At 40.2% G+C, this 21449-nt stretch overlaps 1 protein-coding gene across 4 annotated transcripts in view; it reads left to right on the top strand.

Annotated features, from left to right (window-relative positions):
* Positions 1 to 5475: 5475 nt before the first annotated feature.
* daam1.L (dishevelled associated activator of morphogenesis 1 L homeolog) overlaps positions 5476 to 21449 on the top strand; it is a 117073-nt gene continuing 101099 nt past the window's right edge. For 2 of the 4 annotated variants that reach the window (XM_041573107.1, XM_018230681.2), the window contains exon 1: positions 12906 to 13018. The gene's annotated coding sequence lies outside the window, so the exon portion shown is untranslated. Of the gene's footprint in view, positions 5589 to 12905; positions 13019 to 13068; positions 13421 to 21449 lie in introns of those variants that run through there. The other 2 variants (XM_018230682.2, XM_018230683.2) reach the window with 2 other exon arrangements.

Here is a 21449-nt window from a genome sequence, read left to right as displayed (position 1 = left end):
TACCAGGCTTCATTGAATTTATATTGAGGAACTCCTGTAGCAAACCTCCCTCAAAATCTCCCTATAGGTCACATCAGGACCGCCATTAGAAATCGCAGGGCCCCATACGAAAAAATGTCCTGGGCCCCCTGGGCTGCACCTACCAAAAGCCCCACCTACAGGTCCGCCCTCCCCACCCCACAGGTCCACCCCCCACCACACACTAAAAAAACATTGGTGGCTATGGTTCCCACATGTTAATAAAAAAATATTGGTGGTCAGGGCCCCCCCCATTAAAAAATATTGGTGGCTAGGACTCCACATGGGGAAAAATAATTGGTGGCCAGGGCCCCCCCCCCCACACTTGTAAGAAAATTGGTGATCAGGGCCCCCCTTAAACGTCCATGTAAAAAAACTTGCCCCCCCCAGAAGTGCCCAGGGCCCCACCACACAACAGGGACCACAAAAGGCAAACGTGAGTTGCCAACTACAGAAGGGAGGAGGGGAGCACAGGTGGCTGCATCTTCTTTCAGTGACAGCATTTTCTTCCCTTATTGGTCACAGAATTTCAAGTCCTGGTAAAGCTGCATGGTGATTGGATGAGCTGGAGGAGAAGTTCAAACCTCAGCTATCCAATCCCTGAGCAACTCAACCGGGACTTAAACTCAGTGACCAATAAGGGAAAGGAATGGACAGAAGATACCTCCCCTTGTGCTCCCGCCCTGCCTTCCCTAAGTCAGCAGCATCCAGAAAGCAGGGGGGCCCGGCTAATCAATAAATTGCGGCGTGGCTGGTCCCCCCTTACCTTCGGGCCCCCTACAACTCTCCCCCCTGTCCCCCCCTGATGGCTGCCCTGGGTCACATGTAGTTCACTATACAGCCATATGAAATAGTAAGGTCGTGTTGCTCTTTAAAGGGTTATTCACCTTTGAATTAAGTTTGCTAAGCCAATTTGTAATCAAACTGTGGTTTGAACGAGAGATTGGAATATGAATAAGAGAGGGCCTGAATAGAAAGATAAGTGATAAAAAGTAACAATAATAATACAATTGTAGCTTGTAGTGGTTTTTGGGCCCCATTTGGATGCTGGAAAGAGGCATAAGAGAAATATATAATATACTAAAAATTAACAACCCTATAAATTTAAAAAATCTCTCATTAATCCGGTAAGAACTATGTCAATTCAGCAGAATGGTTAAATATGAAAGCATCGTTACTGGTCATTAAAAAATAACAATTGATGATAAATTGTCCTATAGGAGAGGCCTTATTTTGAATATTTCCAGTTCAATGAGTCTACAAAGAACCATAAAGTTATACCCTGCTCATGAAACATTCTGAGGCTTGCACTTTATAATAAAATACAGTAAAACTGTATTTTGAAAGGTTCCTTTTCTAAACAGCTAAAAAAAAAAGATCAAATGTTATCAAAATTATTCTAATGGTGAATCAAAATTTCAATACATAGTTAGCTATTAGTTATACAGTATATAGGGCATTTTTCTTTTTAGTGTTACTGCTCATTTAGACTTTTATCCATGTGCACTCATTTTAAACAGAGTAATACCGTGTCATATATTTCTTGAAACATTTGATCCTTAATGTGTTACTTATATTTACTTAACATTTCTAGAATAGTTTTGGTCTTACCTACATCAGGGTAGCACACAGTCATTTGTAGAGATCCCTGTCTTATACCACCTCCCTTATCCCTGCCAGTTTATCTGCTTTCTGTAAACAAGAATGATTACTTTATTCAGAGCTAGGCCACATCTTTCAGCAATGTTCAGTTATATATGATAAACAACCAAAGCAGAACATAGCAGGCCCTGCATCTTTATGGATTATTTATATTTCTTTTGTTTAATCATTAGGATATGTGGAATGTAGTTATTGGGGAAAACATGCTTTGTAATAACAGGAAGATTAGGGGACCATCTGGAGACTTTAGCCAGTACATTTAAGGGGCCTATTTAGCATGCTGTGTAAAAAGTGGAGTAAAGCTTTCCTGGTGATGTTGCTAAGAGCAACCAATCAGCGATTAGTTTTCAATGGTTAGCAAAGATTTGATTGGTTGCTATGAGCAACATCACCATAAATGCTTCACTCCACTTTTTACACAGCATGGTAAATATATCCCTTACTTTAGAGTTACTGAACTGATTAGTACTGAGAATAGACAGAGCGCATTTTCATTTACGGATTCCTTTTTAAAGCCAAACTGCTCTACTACAATATACAAGAATATCAACAATAGCCATTAGCATTCACCCCAAATTTTACACTGTTCAGGGTGCACTACCTATTCGCTGAATTTGAGCCTCCCAAGGCTGGCAGCATCACTGTGCATATTTAACTTTTAACATATTTTCAAATTAATACTTGCTTGGGTTTATCTATTGGGGGTGGAGAGTTCAGTGCTGTCGATGCACGTATATCTGCATTGATAAATTCATTAACACCTTCCTCTCAGTCATACAGTGTTGAACATGAGCAATAATAAACTTTTATATCTCCCCTGCAGGTTACTGGTACTTAAAGGGTTCTCCTTCTTTTTTGCAGAAGGCAGAGTACAGTGGATCTGTACTGACCCATACGGCCTGCGTAGCTTTGAAACTGTTCAGGAAACTGGGAGAACATTATTAATGCTGTGAATCCTTATTCATGAAGCCTACCCATATTGTAAAAAATTTTATGAGGTGCCCCTGTTTAATAAATATATATAAAATAAATGCACAAAATCTTTATCAGCAAATGTACTTACCAACTGCCAAACAATTTTTTGTAATTTTGCCTGTGCTCTGTTATTATAGACATTTGCTGGATGTAACATTTACATGAAAACTATATATTTGGAGTTTTTCCAGGATAATCTAAGTTTTCCAAATCTACAAGAGTTTTTGTGATATTTCAGCAGATATTCCAACATTTTACTGGTACAGAATTTGTACTTATATTGTAAACTCTAAGGGGCATCACATGGCACTTAATCTCTGTATATTAAAGTTTATTTATTCCAGCCTTTGCCCACCATTTGCATTGTATTTAAAAATGTACATTGCTGCATATACTTGTAGCGCTATATAAATATAGTCCAAGATACAGGTCTCTAAAAATGTCAAAATGAAAAAGAATATAATGAAAGATATGTTTATATGCCTGAAAATACTAATACCGCTGTCTGTGTTTTTTTCCTTATTTTCTTGTTTTCACACAAAGAGTGGTATGTATTTTTTGCTTGATGACATTGCTGTACATATATATATATATATGTTAATCTTTGATAGATAAATGAGTGACCCATTTGTGCAATGTATTAATTGAAAAAATATATATAAAGATTTTTTATAATTCATACCACTGTGTATTTGCAGTTTTTTGTGAGTGTGCAAACCCAATAGCTGTAATATTGTGTAACTTGGTAGTTATCCCTGGTAGATATAAGATTTGCACTCAATAGTAAAATGCAGGTCCCACTGGGACACATTCAGTTACATTGTGCAGGAGAAACAACAGCTTGCCAGAAAGCAGTTCCATCCTAAAGTGCTGGCTCCTTCTGAAAGCACATGACCAGGCAAAATGACCTGAGATGGCTGCCTACACACCAATATTAAACTAAAAAAAATCAGGAACTAAATTTTATATTGTAGAGTGAATTATTTGCAGTGTAAACAGTGTAATTTAGAAATAAGAACTACTCCATAAAAATCATGACAGAATCCTTTAACCTTGGCTACCCAGATGTTGGAGCAATATATATTATACCCATCAGCTGAAGGCGGCGCAAGCAAAGTCTCCTATTTGACCAATAATTAAAATATATCTTTACATTTGTAAATGTAGTAGTCTAAAGCTGGCCATAGATGTAAAGATTTTTAAAAGATCTGATCGTCACCGTGAGACCACGATTATCTTGAAACGATTGTACGAATTGTCCATCAACTAAAAAGACCAATTTGCCAGGAAAACAAAGGGGAGCTTCCTGCTTGGCCCAGCAAACATAGATTGCACTGGGACCGATAAAGATTTTTTAACCTTGGCTGATCAATTTTCTGACAGATGTCGGCCGAAAAATCGATGTTCGATCGTTCGAATCCCACTAACTTCATGATAATTCCGTAGGATTGGTTGGACTTCGCTAAAATCGGTCGTTCGGCAAGAAAAATCTTTGTGTCTTTGGGGAGCTTTAGGGTAGGGACACACTGGACGATTTGTCGAAAACGTTTTTAAAAAGCAAATCGCGGCGACATATCGCTCGTTTTGTCTCTGAACAAAAACAAATGAAAGACGCCAGCTCCTTTGCCCACAGCGCATTTGTGAATCGCCTGTAGCTCCAAAACGCACTGAGACCCTTTTGCGAGCGATTTATCAGAAATAGCATGTACTTAGAAAAGCACTGAAATCTCCTAGACACGCACACACATACAGATAAGTAGCAGCAATTGTATTCAAATTACAAAGCGAACGCAATGACGCAAGCACGTAAAGACGCCAGGTTACAGCGGGAAGCACAAACCGTTTCCGGTTTGGGTGGAGCACGCACCGCACAGAGTAATGGGATACAAATCGCTCTGTGCCAATAGTCGCTGTGAATCGTCTGTTCAAAAAAGAGGATCGTCTTGTCGCCGCGATTTACTTTTTTAAAACGTTGGCGACAAATCGTCCTTAGGGTAGGGACACACTGGACGATTTGTCGCCAACGTTTTTAAAAAGCAAATCGCGGCAACATATCGCTCGTTTTGTCTCTGAACAAAAACAAATGAAAGACGCCAGCTCCTGTGCCCACAGCGCGTTTGTGAATCGCCTGTAGCTCCAAAACGCACTGAGACCCTTTTCCGAGTGATTTATCAGAAATAGCATGTACTTAGAAAAGCACTGAAATCTCCTAGACACGCACACACATACAGATAAGTAGCAGCAATTGTATTCAAATTACAAAGCGAACGCAATGACACAAACACGTAAAGACGCCAGGTTACAGCGGGAAGCACAAACCGTTTCCGGTTTGGGTGGAGCACGTACCGCACAGAGTAATGGGATACAAATCGCTCTGTGCCAATAGTCGCTGTGAATCGTCTGTTCAAAAAAGACGATCGACTTTTTTAAAACGTTGGCGACAAATCGTCCAGTGTGTCCTTACCCTTAGAATAACATTTACACAAAGCAGTTTCCACATCATTATATTAAAATAAGCTAAAAATTCTGAATAATCAAAGCGATTTAATAAAAACGCATCGCCACAATAATCAAAGCCACCACAATTGTCTGTCTTAGGCCACCACTCTGTCCCATTGTCAACAGCAGATACTATTCTCTTTTCCTACAGATAAGAGGAAACGGTGCCCTCGAAATACTGCGCCAGGAAATGTAGTTTGTTAATGACGGCAGGTAACGGAATAAGACCAGGTAGAAACTACACTCCCCAGAATGCCCTGCGTGTTATCAGCGTTCCATGCGCACGGGGAAAGCGTTGCATTGTAATCCTATCACACCAGAGAAAGATGATGTCACCTGCACACAGCGGCTAGGAAGGAAATAGTTTCGATAGGGTCTATTGTATGCTTATTTCTTTCAAATTGGATTGCTAGAAAATGCATGGCTTTGTGCAGGTAAGGTAGTGCGCGATCCTGCACAGCTTTCTGTGCTGCTGCTCTCAGTGCCAGTTAAAAAAATGGTGAACTCCAGGATGTATAAAATCCAGGATACAGGGATGTAGCTATAAACCAGTCGTTCGGGTTATGGGTGTGCCGGGGGAAAGCTGCTGTGCTTGTGCTGCATTTTCTTATACTATTAGAAATTTAAAACATGCACAGTAACTCACTTAAAACATGTATTTGTGCAATTCATGTGCTCTTTACCCTAAGACTCAATGACTTGGCAGTGCTACCTGTGTTGTACAAGTAGGACGCAATGCCGCAGCATCATGGGATACTGAGAGTTGCAGCAGGGTGTTCATAGGATGGGCACGCATGATTTAAGCACTGCTCAGGCCTTACCCGTGTGTGCAACTTTGCAGAAACTATTTACAGTATTATGCTGTCAGTCATCTTGATGTTGCTTCCACTTATAGGAAATGGTGCAGAACCTCTTTATAGGATTTACTGTCTTGGTGTTGGTTCCCCTTTAGGGCAGAGACACAAGCTGCTGTTTCGGGAGATTAGTCGCCCAGCGACAAATCGCTTCTTCTTCGGGGGACTAATCTTCCCAAACAGCCTTAACATTCTACGATTTACATTCTAGCCAGCAGGATAGCACTCAGAACGCTTCGTTTTCCAAAGTTGCCTCACGAGGAATCTTCGGCGGCTTCAGAAAGCCAAAGAGATCTGAGTGCCATCCCGCTGGCGATTTACATTTTAGCCGGCGGGAATGCAGTTCGGAGGGATTTGTCGCCCGAAGAGGAAACGATTTGTCGATTGGCGACTAATCTCCCGAAATAGCAGCGTGTGTCTCTGCCCTTAAGTGAACTTTCAGTATGTTATAGAATGGCCAATTATAAACAACATTTCAATTGGACTTCATTATTTATTTTTATTATAGTTTTTGAATTATTTGCAATTTTCTTCTGATTCTTTCCAGCTTTCAAATGAGGATCACTGACCCCATCTAAAATCAAATGCTCTGTAAGGCTGCAAATGTATTGTTATTGCTACTTTTTAGTACTCATCTTTCTATTCAGGTCCTCTCCTATTCATATTCCAGTCTCTTATTTAAATCAATGCATGGTTGCTAGGGTAATTTGAACCCTAGCAACCAGATTGCCAAAATTCCAAACTGGAGAGCTGCTGAATAAAAAGCTAAATAATTCAACAACTGCAAATAATAAAAAATGAAAATCAATTGTCTCAGAATATCCCTCTCTACAGCATACTAAAAGTTAATTCAAAGGTGAACTACCGCCTTTAATGTATATACCCAGTTTGAACTTAGAAAGAGCCTGTACTTTTGTGTGCAGTTGCTTTAGAGAATGTATTTTTTAGGTGTTACTTCCACTTAGAGGGGGTGTAAACCCAAATATAAAAGACAATGCTATTGTAAGCATCTTACCAATATTAAAAAAAATATGTGTTTTTAAAGGTAGTTATGAATTCCATTGCAACTGAAAGCATTTTTTTCTGTCCCTTTCTTCACTCTAATCTCCACAATGCCTTGTGCATATTCTGCTGCATTGTATCAAGAGTCCGAGGCAGCAGTGCATGGACTGACAAGGGACAGATACTGCTTTCAATAGCAGTTACATTTACAGACAACTTTATATTCATTTTGGCATTTTGTAATGTATTTATGTTAGAATGTTGTTTGGAATCCCATTTTCTTCCATTATGCACATTTGCTTTTTTTGGTTCTACAACTCATTTAAGACACCAATAGGGCAGTGACACACCAGGAGATTAATCGCTAGCGATAAATCGCTGCTTCTCTGGGCAACTGATCTCCTGTACTCTCCAGTAAAAAGCTTTCCCATAGGCAATAATGTAAATCTCGGTGGTAAAAAATGAGTCGCACCTGTTTCCCAAAATCGCTTGACGTTTCCTCTTGTATCGATTTTGGGAGACTGGAGCGACATGTGTTTTACCACCAGCGATTCTCATTATTGCCTATGGGAAAGCTTTTTACTGGAGAGTGCAGGAGATTAGTTGCCCAGAGAAGCAGCGATTTATCGCTAGCGATTAATCGCCTGGTGTGTCACTGCCGGATATTCATGTGGATCAATAGATCCTATGATAGCTGCAAGCTATGGACGTGGGTGTTGAATGAATGACCCACTGTGGCAACTTAAAACCAGGGGAGGAGCAGTTGCCACCCTGGGTAGAGTTTAGTGATAAAAGGTTAATGGGGGCTTTGCTAATCTGTTGAATAAGGTCACATTCAAGCGAGACATGCCTCTTGTTCATTGAATTGCCTTTCTGATCTGCTGCTCACTTTGTATTAGTCACTGCATAACAATGGTCCCACTGCTGTGTCTTGCCCTGCTTTTAAATGGTTTATTTTCAAAGGTGCATATAATATGTTAATTTAAAAATAGGACAGACAGTGTTATCTACATCCAGATTTGTGGTATACAATATATGTATGTGTGTGTGTGTATACATATATATTTATATATACTTATTTTGCTTGGCCTTAGATAAGGTAATTAGTATCCATCTCTCTTGTATGGGTTGTTATGGATGGTTAACCCCACAAAAAAGTCACCAGGGGAAATCATGTGGAACTGAATGATGTCAGCAGGGAAGTGCTTTGCAGAGAGGCCTAATCAGGGCTGATCTATATTTTGGTTTTACCAGCTGATTCACAGGGCTGCTACAAATCTTTTACAATGTCTTGCCACAATATGTTCTCTAATTTTGTCTCTAAGATTTTCTTTTTATAGCCACTATTTTTATTGCGAGTTGCAGTTTAATAATACTTTAGATTGCTGCTCTGGGTGTGGAAATGTATGGCAGCTCCCTCTCCAGACACAGTCGGTTCACTGGTTACATGGGGCAACTAACTAGGTTATGTGCACTAATTCTCAAGACACCATTGTATTTTAAGAAGTGGCTTATTAAGGGGTTGGTAACATTTCAATTAAAGGACCAGTAACATAAATTTTTTTTTACATTTTTTTTGTCAGTATACAGGGAAAAAACCCAACATGACAAATTAAACTTTGAAATTGCTAAGTCTTTATTAAGAAATAACTTACCGAAACTCCTCTTGCGCTCCTCTTCAGAAAAGGCGATCCATGGTGTGGCGCTCGTTTTCTCCTCCCTGCCTTCCTTATAGGCAAACGTCGGACTGGGCCGGCGAGAAGCCAGGAAAAAACCTGGTGGGCCCCAGCCCTCATGGGCCCCCACCAGCCCCCCTCCTTCGATGTCCTGGCCCCCAAATAAAAATTAATCGGTGCGACGGTATCACATGCGAGTCGGCATTCACGCATACGCACTGGCATTTACGCACCGGCATTTGCGCACACACGCCGGCGTGTGCCCAGACGTTCGCGCATGTGCGTTGGCGTGCGGCCAGAGTGTCCTGGAGTATAATTACCCGGTGGGCCCCCCCATGTCCAGTCCGACCCTGCTTATAGGAGAGAGCCAGGGAGGGGAAATCAATCGCCACACGATGGATCGTCGCCTCTTCTGAAGAGGAGTGCAAGTGGAGTTCCGGTAGGTTATTATAAAGACTAGCGATTTCAACGTTTAATTTATGTTTTTTTTATCTTTTTTATACTAATGAATTTAAAAAAAAAAATTGATGTTTCTGGTCCATTAACTTTAAGTATTATGTAGGGAGTGAAAGTCTGAGACAATTCGCAACTGGTTTAATCTTTTATTTTTTTTTGATTTTTGAGTTATTTATTGAGTTTTTTTATTTTATTCAGCAGATCTCCAGTTTGCAGTTTCAGAAATCTGGTTGCTAGGGTCCAAATTACCCTAGCAACCATGCATTGATTGGAATAAAAGACTGGATTATGAATAGGAGAGGCATGAATAGAAACATGAGTAATAAAAAGTAGCAATAACAATACATTTGTAGTCTTATAAAGCATTTCTTTTTAATGGGGTCAGTGACCCCTATTTGGAAGCTGGAAAGAGTCAGAAGAAGGAGAAGAAAGAGAAAAAGAGAATGAAATCCAATTGAAAAGTTGCTTAGAATTGGCCATTCTATAACATACAACCCCCTTCCCTGCCATGCAGAACTCCACGATCCGATGCAGTGTTCTAGGTTGTACTGCAAGGAAACGCAGGTGACCAGTCAGAGGGACGGAATATAATGTAAGTTCACAAAACATTGCAGCTACAAACTACATGCATCCGACTGTCGGATGAAGATGCAGCGTGCTGTGATGTTTTGTTAACTTAAATTATATTCTGTCCCTCCGTCTGGTCGCCTGCGTTTACTCCCAATGCACCGCATCCTGGAGTTCTGCCCTAAAAATGAACCATGGAAGGGAAGGAGGTTAGTCAAGTTACTAACAAATAACCCTCAACAAAGCAAATTACAAGGCTAGATGTGGGATGCAGCACTTCAGTCTGGGGATTCTCAACCACACACTCCATTTGGCTTGTAAATCTCATATTCAGGTGCAGAAATGGTTATATCAGTGGCCCCAAACGGCCCATACATTTAAAGATCTGTTTGCTTCTCCAGGCTGCAAATGAGCAGATCTTTATGTGACTTCACCTCCTAGGTGATGGGCCAAATCAGTTTGATATGAACAACTGTCTCTTGAGCCAACAATGAGATCATTTTAGGGTGGGGGTTAGTGAAGTTTGGTCAGCTGCAAACTGTATACACAGACTTCATTAGATATTAGATATCAAAGTTATCAAAATGTTTATGCCCAGATATTGATAGGCAATAAGTGACACATACATACATTGGCCAGAATGGTAGTGATCTGACCAATAAAGGCTGGATTGGCATCTTTCTGCATAGGAGTTAACTACTGTAACAATTCCTTGTGGCCTTGGGCAAATCATCAAACCTTATTTTTCTTGAAGTTCTTTCAGCGCTTTGTTTCATGGTGATATAATAAAAAAAAAGATAACATTTTTTGTCTGTCAGTCCACCCTATACCACTTGATAGAGCGGGTGCTGTGGAACCACATCTGGTGAATAGTGTGATGTTAGCATCAGTATTTAGAAAATGTTGTTTATGTGCCTGTTTGGCGCTGACTGGCCAGAGGACTAGATAATCAGGTTTCACTGTATTGATACAGTTCTCCAGTTCAACCCTACCTTAGCCTAAGGCTATGATGATTATCAGCCTACACCCACCCCTGTGTTCTACCATTACATAGCTATGGAATGTTTACAGTTTATCCCTGCTGATCTTTGAAAAGAATCTCATTGGGTCCGTATCTGTAAAACTAAGCAGAATAAAAATGCCCTAGATGAAAAGTGAAGTGTAATGATAGAGTGGAGATTTAAAGTGATTATTAAAGGGGGGGGGGGTTACTTTTAGTATGTTATAGAAGGGACAATTCTAATCAACTTTTCAATTGTTCTTCATTATTTATTTTCTATATTTTTTTAATCATTTGCCTCCTTCTTCTGACTCTTTCCAACTTCCAAATCCGGGTCACTGACCCCATCTAAAAAAAAAAAACCCAAATGCTCCATAAAGCTACAAATGCACAGTTATTGCTACTTTTGATTACTCATATTTCTATGTAAGCCCTCTCCTATTCATATTCCAGTCTCTTATTCAAATCACCGTAAGGGTAAATATTTCAAAAACCACAAATAACAAAAAATGAAAACCAATTGCAAATTGTCTCAGAATATTGCTTTCTGTGTCATGCTAAAACTTAATTTGAGAGTGAGCAACCCCTTTAGGGTAGAGCTCCACAAGCGTTTTTCGTTGTATCAACGCCTGCCAACAAAATGCCCGCGACGAGTCGGATGGAGTCGCACCCGTGAAGATTTAATTGGACTGAATGAAAAGCAGGAGGTAACAACTATGTTACATCCGACGCGACACGACTGTCGGATGTGGAAGCAGAAAGCAGCGTCTTCATCCAACAGTTGGACCATATAGTTTCCGACTTTTCATTCAATCCAATTATATCTTCATGCGTGCGACTTCATCCGACTTATTGCGGGCATTTTGTCGGCGGGCAACGATTCGACGAAAAAAGGCTCGTGGAGCTCTACCCTTAGGCTCAGTCTAGCTTATGAAAGCCTATATGTTCTTTGATTTAAACTGTACTATGTTATGCCATCTCATATGGTTTGGATCATTTGTGTAACTTTCACTTAAGCTGTGGTATGGTCTATACAGCACAGGTGCTGGGGCAGATGTTACAACTGTAGGGGCCCTGGTGGGGAAAGTGATTACACCCAGTCTCATGTGCATGCCTTGTGGAATTGGTTAGATACGAGGGATAACTGAAAGTATGTTTGGGGGGGGGGGAGAGAGGAATTTTCCTTGAACTGTGACTGTATTTTTGCATGGATTAGAGGTGATTAGCAAACTGCAGCTGTATTATGGGTGAAGCCAGGCCCGGACTGGCAATCTGTGGGTTATGGCAAATGCCAGAGGGGCTGCCATAGTTGCCATATACAGTCACTATATTTTGGGCTGCTGTGTGGCCTGTTTGGGCTGCTGTGTGGCCTGTTTGGGCTGCTGTGTGGCCTGTTTGGGCTGCTGTTTGGCCTGTTTCGGCCTCTGTGTACCTGAAATGCTAGGGCCTATTTTGAATCTCAGTCCAGGCCTGGGTGAAGCCATACCATTAGGGTTGCCATTTTACCGGCCTGGCCTGTAAAAATAATGGTTGATCCCAATGTTATTAATAGGGGAAAAAGATAAACATATAGAAAGGCCTGTATTTTTTTCCCAGAAAAGTTGGCAACCCTACATACCATCAATTTGTAGAAATTAATTGAATTCAAGATGTAAACCCCCAAAATAAATGTGCCTGGTGAAAGAACTTTCCAGTATGTATTTGTTAGAGTTGCTTTTGCCAAAAAAAAAAAAATATTTTTCTATTCTTCAACCAATTTAGCAGAAGCCAGGCGATTAACACACCAGTGATGAAGAGGAAGAACTGAATTTGAGCAAGCGCAAAATGAAATGGCATCAAATCTCTGCCATGGAGGGAGACATCTAGCTGTCACATGAGAGGGAACGCTGATAATGTTTGCCCAGCAACACTGGGCAAAAGGAAAGCACTGTTTCCATGAGTAGTAGTAAATGAATATGGCATGAAAAGTATTTTTCCGCCACCTACACAATGGACTCGGGCGAGCCATGTTGGATTGTCAGTGCAGATAGGGCTTTGGTTACACAGTGGCACAGCTGCGGGATAGTTGAAAGAGACAGGGATCTGGCCGGCTGCCTATCTGTCTGGCAGAGCGAGAGATGGGCCTGCCGTTGCCTTAGTAACGCTCCCTGCCAATGAAGCGTTCGCATCTGCTCGCAGCTCTGCTGTAGAGGTCGGCTGGCGCTGGAGGCAGTGTGGGGCGTTTCCAGGGGGCGGAGCCGGCTGCACGCTTGTGCTAGTGCACTAGTCCCGGTGTGTTAGTGTGTGCGCGGAGGGCAAGGAAGGGAGAGGTGAGTGAGGCGAGATATTCCGCCTGCTGTTGCGGTTTAAGTGCCGGTGCAGCAGTTGTTCATTTAATATGGCAGCGCAATCGCACTGCGGCAATTGTTAACATTTAGTTTCATTCCCGGCGGGATTATGTGGCGTCTGGACGATCCTTTCCTCCCTCCGTTTAAATGCGGTTAGCGCGTCAGATGCGCTCATTTGCAAGGCGTCTCCCCGCACGTTTCTAATATGCGCTAATATCCTCCGTCTTATCCATTGACAGCTGTAGGCTCAAGACCAATACGTTAAATAGAATAGGACGTGTAGCTGCTGCAGAACCTCTTAGGAAGGCGCACATTGAGCAGCGACACATTTCCTTGTCTGCTCTGCTGTGTATATTGATTACTGAGTTTCTGTTGCTGGACAAGGTACCTACAATTGTACGCAATTGGCACATGTGGGCAGATTAGCTTTCATGCTTGTGCACATTACCTGCTAATACTTGTAGGTATAAATATGATGAATATTAATACATAAGTGCTAATTTTACTGATCCATTCAGTATTGTGTGAAGCAGGTGGTTGTATTGGCCAAGGTCACACATTGCCAGGCTTGCCTGTTCCAGACTCTAGTATCTTCATTAGTAAACCATTCCCTGTCCACAGACCCTGCGTTTCCTATAATTGTAGTAATGGTGAGGCTGAAGTCATAGCTTTTATTCATCTCTCACACTTCCTGTTACTGTACAATGGATTGAGAGCTCTGTGGGATAGGGATTGTGTACTTGTGAAGCTGCAACTCCCCCCACCCCCATGAGTGTTTCATTACAACATGCAGAAGTGGTCAGTTCATATTTGCATGTTATGCAGAGTTGCTCATCGGGGATTATTTGCTTACGTGTTTACTTGTGCTTTGTGTGCTCAGAGATTGGTGTTAGCACCTAGTCTGCTGTTTAGAGAAGCTCAAGTAAATGCAGGCTGATTGTGAACTTTGTTCTCTTCCTGCCTCCCAGGCCTGTTGCACGCCACTGATAAGGCACTGCAGAGTGCACCGGCACAGATTAATGACTGATTTAGGGGATGGAAATGAGTGCCTCACATGAGTCAGCTGTGTATCTGGCACAACAGCTTTTTTTTTACCATCAGAGGACAGCGTGTTTGTAACTGAGGTTGTTTTGAAGTGAAATGGTTATGTACAGGTGTGCAGAAGCTGGGCAGGATTGGTAGTCATGAATATCCAGTTGAACTATAACTATCAAACTGGTAGTTGTGCTTCAAAATAGATATGTCCAGTCAGTAGCCTTTCAGCATCTGCTTCCAGCATCTGCATTTATTACGTGATATAGTTGCTAGCCTTGTCCGTGGCATTTTACAGTTATGGGACCTGTTATCAGGAAAACCGTTGTCCAGAAAGCTCTAAATTACGGAATCCCATAGACTCCATTTTATCCAAATAATCCAATTTGTTAGTCTAATTAATCCTTGATGGAAGCAAACATAGCCTATTGGTTTATTTAATGTTTACATGATTTTCTAGTAGACTTAAGGTATATAGATCCAAATTACAGAAAGATCCGTTATCCGGAAAACCCCAGGTCCCAAGCATTTTGGATAACAGTTCCCATACCTGTACAATGATGTCTATCAGAGCTGGACACGTCAAGATATGCTTCTTTATAAAAGTTCACGGATATGGGTTCAGCCACCCTCATTGCTATCTGAAAGGGCCCTAGCCTGATTATTTGATGACAGGCTGGTTTTCTCCCCATGCACTGTCTAGTGGTCTACTGAATGGTCGGGTCAGTAGTCAGCACATGAAATTATGCCCTAATTCCCCACATAGAACTGAATGACACATGGCTGACTGCACCAGTATTGGTGTTTTTCAAGCTCAAAAAACTCGGTAGTGTGTTTGTGGCTGTTCCCATTCAGGTGACAGTTTTGGGTGCTTTTCTAGCTGACCATGTGTTCAGTCTTAAAGGCATCTGTGGCCTTTATTTTAACCAATTTATAAATATTATTTTGTAGATAAGCTTCTATAAAATCCTTGGAAAATAACGTTGCTGAAAATTCTCCAGACAACAATGAAACTAGCCCTCTAGAATTCTTATCATTCTCTCCCTGATAACCAAGGTCTCATTTATTTGTGTTCTCTGACCATAGACTTCTATAATTGCCATTCAAAGCTGTATTTGTTTATCACAGTCTGTTCTCTGGTTCTGAATCTTATAACAATGTTGTAAGCCATTTCTTCTTCAGTCTATTAACCAACTGGTCTCTACTCCATTGTGGAGAACCAGTAGCAATTACAATTTAAATCACCATTGTAATCCCCCAATTTAGTGTTTACACTTCCCTGTATAGTCTGGCAGCTATGATTCATCATCAGATAACATGCCCAATTGACAAACCATCCAGTGTCCATAGTATTTGGATATGGTTTGTGATCGGCAGTCCACTTTGCGTGCTGCTTTGTAAGATTTTATCAGTACATTGATGTCAGGCTTTAGTGTCTAGGGTTGTCAGTCCATGGTTTCATAAAGGCTGGTATGATGCTGGCAGAGGCCTAACTATCTGCTAACATTCTTTCAGATATTTGCCAACAACTACGAGGGTGTATTTACCACTGATACTTTTGTTCTTCTCTGAAGCTGACTGCAATTACTTTTGTTGGGGTACTTTAGGCCAATCTCTTGCACCCTACACATGAAGTATTTATTGTGCTACAATGTTACATTCAAGTGCAAACCCTATTTAACACATTCTTGGTAGAGCATTGTGTTTTTGAACTATTTTGGATTATGCTCCTCTTTGATGCCCAATATAAAAGTTACAGATATATGAAAACCTTGTATGAGCTATTTCCAAGTATATCTACGGCAGGAAACAAGTATTTATCACAAATCTCACTCTTAACTGCCTTTCTAACTAGGCTTCCTGTAGTATCTAGGACAGTGATCCCCAACCAGTAGCTCATGAGCAACATGTTGCTCTCCAACCCCTTGGATGTTGCTCTCCGTGTCCTCAAAGCAGGAGCTTATTTTTGAATGCCAAGCTTGGAAGCAAGTTTTAATTGCATAACAACTAAGTATAGTGCCAAGTAGAGCCTCTTGTAGGCTGCCAGTTCACATAGGGGCTACCAATTAGCCAATCACAGCCCTTATTTGGCACCCCAAGGGACTTTTTAATTTTCTTGTGTTGCTCCCCAAATCTTTTTACATTTGAATGTGGCTCACGGGTAAAAAAAGGTTGGGGACCCCTGATCTAGGAGAACAGAAATTCTTACCCTTGCTGGCCTTCAGTATGAGTTCAACAACCCTTGCTCCTGGCCCCCCTAGGGCATCAGTCCCTCAGTTTGGGAACCAAACTGTGATGCCTAGGTTTTAAAAGAATAGTTAAGTATAAAAATTGGCTTAATAGATAGGCTGTGCAAAATAAAAAAATGTTTCTAAAATATTTAGTTAGCCAAAAATATAATGTATAAACATAATAACCAGAACACTACTTCCTGCTTTTCAGCTCTCTTGGTTTCCACTTATTGGTTACCAGGCAGTATCCAATAAGTAACCTCAACCTTGAGGGGGGCACATGGGCCATAACTGTTTGCTTTTGAATCTGAGCTGCATGCTAAGGATTAATTGCAAACTCACTAAACAGTTATGTCCCATGTGGCCCCCTTTCAAGTCTCTGACTAACTCAGAGTTAGAGAGCTGCAAAGCAGGAAGTAGTGTTCTGGCTATTATGTTAGACATCCAGTCACTCCAGCATTGCATTTATGGCTAACTAACTATATTAGAAACATTTTTTATTTTACACTGAACTGTTCCTTTAAATGTGATGATAATGTCAACATTGCTGCTGAAGACAGCCAAGTCAATTTGTCATGTGTTTCTAGTGTAACCAAGGCTCACATGCTGTATATATCTTGCAAATTATGTTTTTAGGCTGTACCAGGCAGAAGGGGAAGTGATACAAGAAAATATTATTATAGGCAGATATGAACATATCTATTCTAACCCAACATTTAGAGGAACACTGCTTTTACTTATCAGTTGAGGCATAGAAATGTTTTCTTATATCTTCATGTTACAGCTTGCTTTTTCTAACTGCTGCATATCTTTATTTTTGGGGCTGTCAAAGCACCGACCTTATTGTTGCCTGTCCACAGACTTTATTGGTTGATTGGCTGAGATTCATTGGACCCCAATTAATTTTCTTTTCTTAAAGGGATACTGTCATGGGAAATTTTTTTTTCAAAATGAATCAGTTAATAGTGCTGCTCCAGCAGAATTCTGCACTAAAATCCATTTCTCAAAAGAGCAAACAGATATTTTTTTTATTCAATTTTGAAATCTGACATGGGGCTAGACATATTGTCAATTTCCCAGCTGCCCCAAGTCATGTAACTTGTGCTCTGATAAACTTCAATCACTCTTTACTGCTGTACTGCAAGTTGGAGTGATATCACCCCCTCCCTTCCCCCCCCCAGCAGCCAAACAAAAGAACAATGGGAAGGTAAACAGATAGCAGCTCCCTAACACAAGATAACAGCTGAGACACATTCAGTTACATTGAGAAGGAAAAACAGCAGCCTGCCAGAAAGCATTTCTCTCCTAAAGTGCAGGCACAAGTCACATGACCAGGGGCAGCTGGGAAATTGACAAAATGTCTAGCCCCATGTCAGATTTCAAAATTGAATATAAAAAAATATGTTTGCTCTTTTGAGAAATGGATTTCAGTGCAGAATTCTGCTGGAGTAGCACTATTAACTGATGCGTTTTGAAAAAAAACATGTTTTCCCATGACAGTATCCCTTTAAGTATCTCAAGAAAAGGTACTTTGTTATTTTACATCTCCGTTTGTTGTCAGTCTTCTTTATTAGCTGCCTTCCATGCATAGCTGCAGAGATTTAAGCTGTGTCCCTGGAACATGTGGATCCTGTGCTCTGTTTCCGGGAGGTATACATGTTGTGGCGCACCAAGCAGAATTTTCTTAGTGTCAGTGGCATTTTCTCTGCTCCATCAAAATGTTTCCATTTCTCTGCAAATAAAGCTACACATGAACCTTGCAAATTTACAAACTGTAGCCAAAGTAGCTTGCTTTCATTTTCCTTAAAGGGACATCTTTGATCAGACTTGATATTAGTATGGAATCTACTGTTGAGTAAAACAAATCTAATGTTATGCATGTGTTCTTGCTTTGTAAAACTTTAATATGCATTGTACCATAATGTATTTGTGTATATTGCATTATAAGCAATGCTGCACTTTAATACATTAATAGAACAAGCAAAGGCAATTGTGTAGAAAGGAAATGTGTGTTTGTGTCTGTATAAATATATGTATAGTGAATAAAGTACCCCCATTGTAAAATATAAAGATATTATAAGTTACAGAGGAGTTCCATTATCATATTTTATACAGGTCATGGAACTCTGATGTATATACACACACACACACACACACACACACACACACACACACACACACACACACACACACACACACACACACACACACACACACACACACACACACACACACACACACACACACACACACACACACACACACACACACACACACACACACACACACACACACACACACACACACACACACAATCAGGGAATGTAAAATGGGAGAGAGAGAGCGAGTGTGTGTGTCCCAATTATCTTCAGACCAGCACTCCCTGTTATAAAAACTCAATTGTTTATTGTTGCATAGTATCAATGGCCAACGTTTCGGTCCTCATTAGGACCTTTTTCACCTTGAAAACGTCGGGCATTTATACTATGCAACAATAAACAATTGAGTTTTTATAACAGGGAGTGCTGGTCTGAAGATAATTGGGACACACACACTCGCTCTCTCTCTCCCATTTTACATTCCCTGATTTTAAGTTTTCCCTCATTTAACATTGTTGTTTTGTGGTCCTGCCTATATATTTTGCATAATACATTTCCCTGATTTTACATTTTCCTGGACTTTACGCCATTTTTTCTGGTCCCTTAAAAACCGTAAAATGGGGGTTCTCGTGTATATATATATATATATATATATATATATATATATATATATATATATATATATATATATATATATATATATATATATATATATATATATATATATATATATATATATATATATATATATATATATATAAATGTTGACTTATAGCAAAGTCACGTGAACACAATTACATTGTGATTAGATTGCGAATAACATTTGCACTGAACAGCGGCTACAGACACGACTCGTTAAAAAACCAAGCGCAATATAAGCAATTTGCGATAAGAAGTTTTATTACATTGATAGCGCAACAGCGCAATAACAGAAGTTCGCAAAGTGGAGGGAAACGGCGGAAACAGTCGCAAGTGTAGCAGAACATTCGCAGAGCGAATTATTACATACCCACTCTCGCGTGCAAACTACTCACAATTCGCTTTGCAAACAGTTTATGCGATTGCGCGGGATATTACATTTCCCCGATATTCTTTAACGTGTGTGTGTGTGTGTATCTATCCCAGGTGCTTCCCGATGAAATCAAATAGTTAGAAGCACTGGAGGCACTTGCGGACATTATGAAAAGTGAATTTATTTAGTCCCCCACATCAATGCGTTTCGGTTCTCCGTGAACCTTGATCCTGAAGACAGTTCAAGGAGAACCGAACATTTGATTATAGTTTGCTGAGAGGTTTCCCATCTTACCTATCGTTCAGGTTTTTTAAAAATTGTACTACTTTAATTTTGGGTTAGACAGGCAGCAGATATCAATTTTCAAATAACAAATAAAACTATAAAATAAAAAGTAGAACAAAAAAAGAGGAAATGGATAGGCGTTAAGTAGCAATCCCATGGCAGTGTAGTATGTATACATTTTTTCATAAAAATGTTAATTCACATACATTGTAAGTTGCCAGTACTGTATTCAAATGATTTAAGCAAGATATGGATAATTTCCTTTGGCATAACTTCAATCTATTGGGGCATCTGTGGTAGAGTATGCTAAACAAGCTGTGCATATTTTGAATGTAATCCAGTATTTGTTGTATTTGTAGTAAGGAGATCTTAGGAGCAGCCCAGTTTAAGGCTATAACCCATCTGGCCTCTGCTAGTATTTGAGAAAGTAGAAAATTCTGCATTTTAATGGTTGTGTGATATTTGAGTTGAAGCTGCCTCTAAAACAAAAACAATGGCATACCTGCTTGTTGCAAATAATATACTTTTGCTGTCACCCTTTTTGTGAGAATGCCTCCGATAAGACAAGCAATATGGCAGTTCCCATTCATGTTTTTCCTGTTATTGTAAAAATGTATCTTCATCATTTGATGTTGATTCCTTCAATTGATTATATGGTTACTGTGATTGCACTAATAGGGTTAATATACAGTGTGACTCAGCATGTGACTGTCAGTAGATTATTTCCCATCATACAAGAGACAGTGTATGCTCTTTTTCTCTTGACCTTGAATCATATTTGGTGTTTCAGCTTATAAATGCTGCTCTTGTTTCTTTGTCAACTCAATGTTTGGGTAGATCTCCCTGCACCTCATGTACTCAAGAATTCCATGTTTGCGTGAAAATACAGCATGTGTTATACAGGGTTTTAGTTGTGACAGGCAAGTGGATTCTTGTTTTGTTTAGCTTATTACATGGAATGCTGAGGAGTCTGCCTATTGTTCTCCGGTTTCATTCAGAGGGGAATCTTTTAGTCGTGTAGATTACATTTTAGCTGTCAAAAGTATTTTTTGTGCCAGTGGTTTGATTTTTCTGTTAAATAAAGTTGAATTATAGTTGATATAAGAAGAGTATCTTGTGATATTTAATTAATCCTTTATGAACAATTTCATAAATGACTAGGATTGAAAATGTATATAACTAAGCAAGTGTTTTTTTTTTTCCTGCCCAAGTTTGTACAACGAGGTGAGATTATACTGTCACAGGTTATCCAAATGTTCTTAAGATACATTTAACTTTACATACAAGATTTGCTTGCGTCCTAAGATGCCAGCTGCCAACCCTGCTGCACTACTCTACAGTTACATAGCTGGTACATGGGGCCACGGGCCTTTTACCTGCAGTTGAGGCTGTTAAATCTGTAGAGGGGCTGACTGATAACAAATGTGAAGGTGGAGGATTGAACTCTCCCTTAAAATGTTTTACCGGTAAATGTAAATTAACATCTGGCCCACCTTGCATAATAGTGCAGGATTGATTCTAGTAAACAGACTGAAGGTGGCCATAGAAAGGTTGACCCCGCATCTGACCAATCAGTCAGTGAGACACATGTGGTGTTTGTGGAAAATTTGATGGTGGCACACCTTTCTAGTTACTGGATAGTCTAATCCAGCTAATCACAACCAGTGCCTTGCAAGCAACATGTTGCTCACCAACCACTTGGATACTGCTTTCAGTGGCCTCTAAGCAGATTTTAAATTCCAGATTTAGAGACA

This window comes from Xenopus laevis, chromosome 8L, assembly GCF_017654675.1.
Source record: "Xenopus laevis strain J_2021 chromosome 8L, Xenopus_laevis_v10.1, whole genome shotgun sequence".
NCBI lineage: Eukaryota > Metazoa > Chordata > Amphibia > Anura > Pipidae > Xenopus > Xenopus laevis.
The sequence above is the reverse complement of the archived record's forward strand: the minus strand, read 5'-3'. Positions and strand labels throughout refer to the sequence as shown.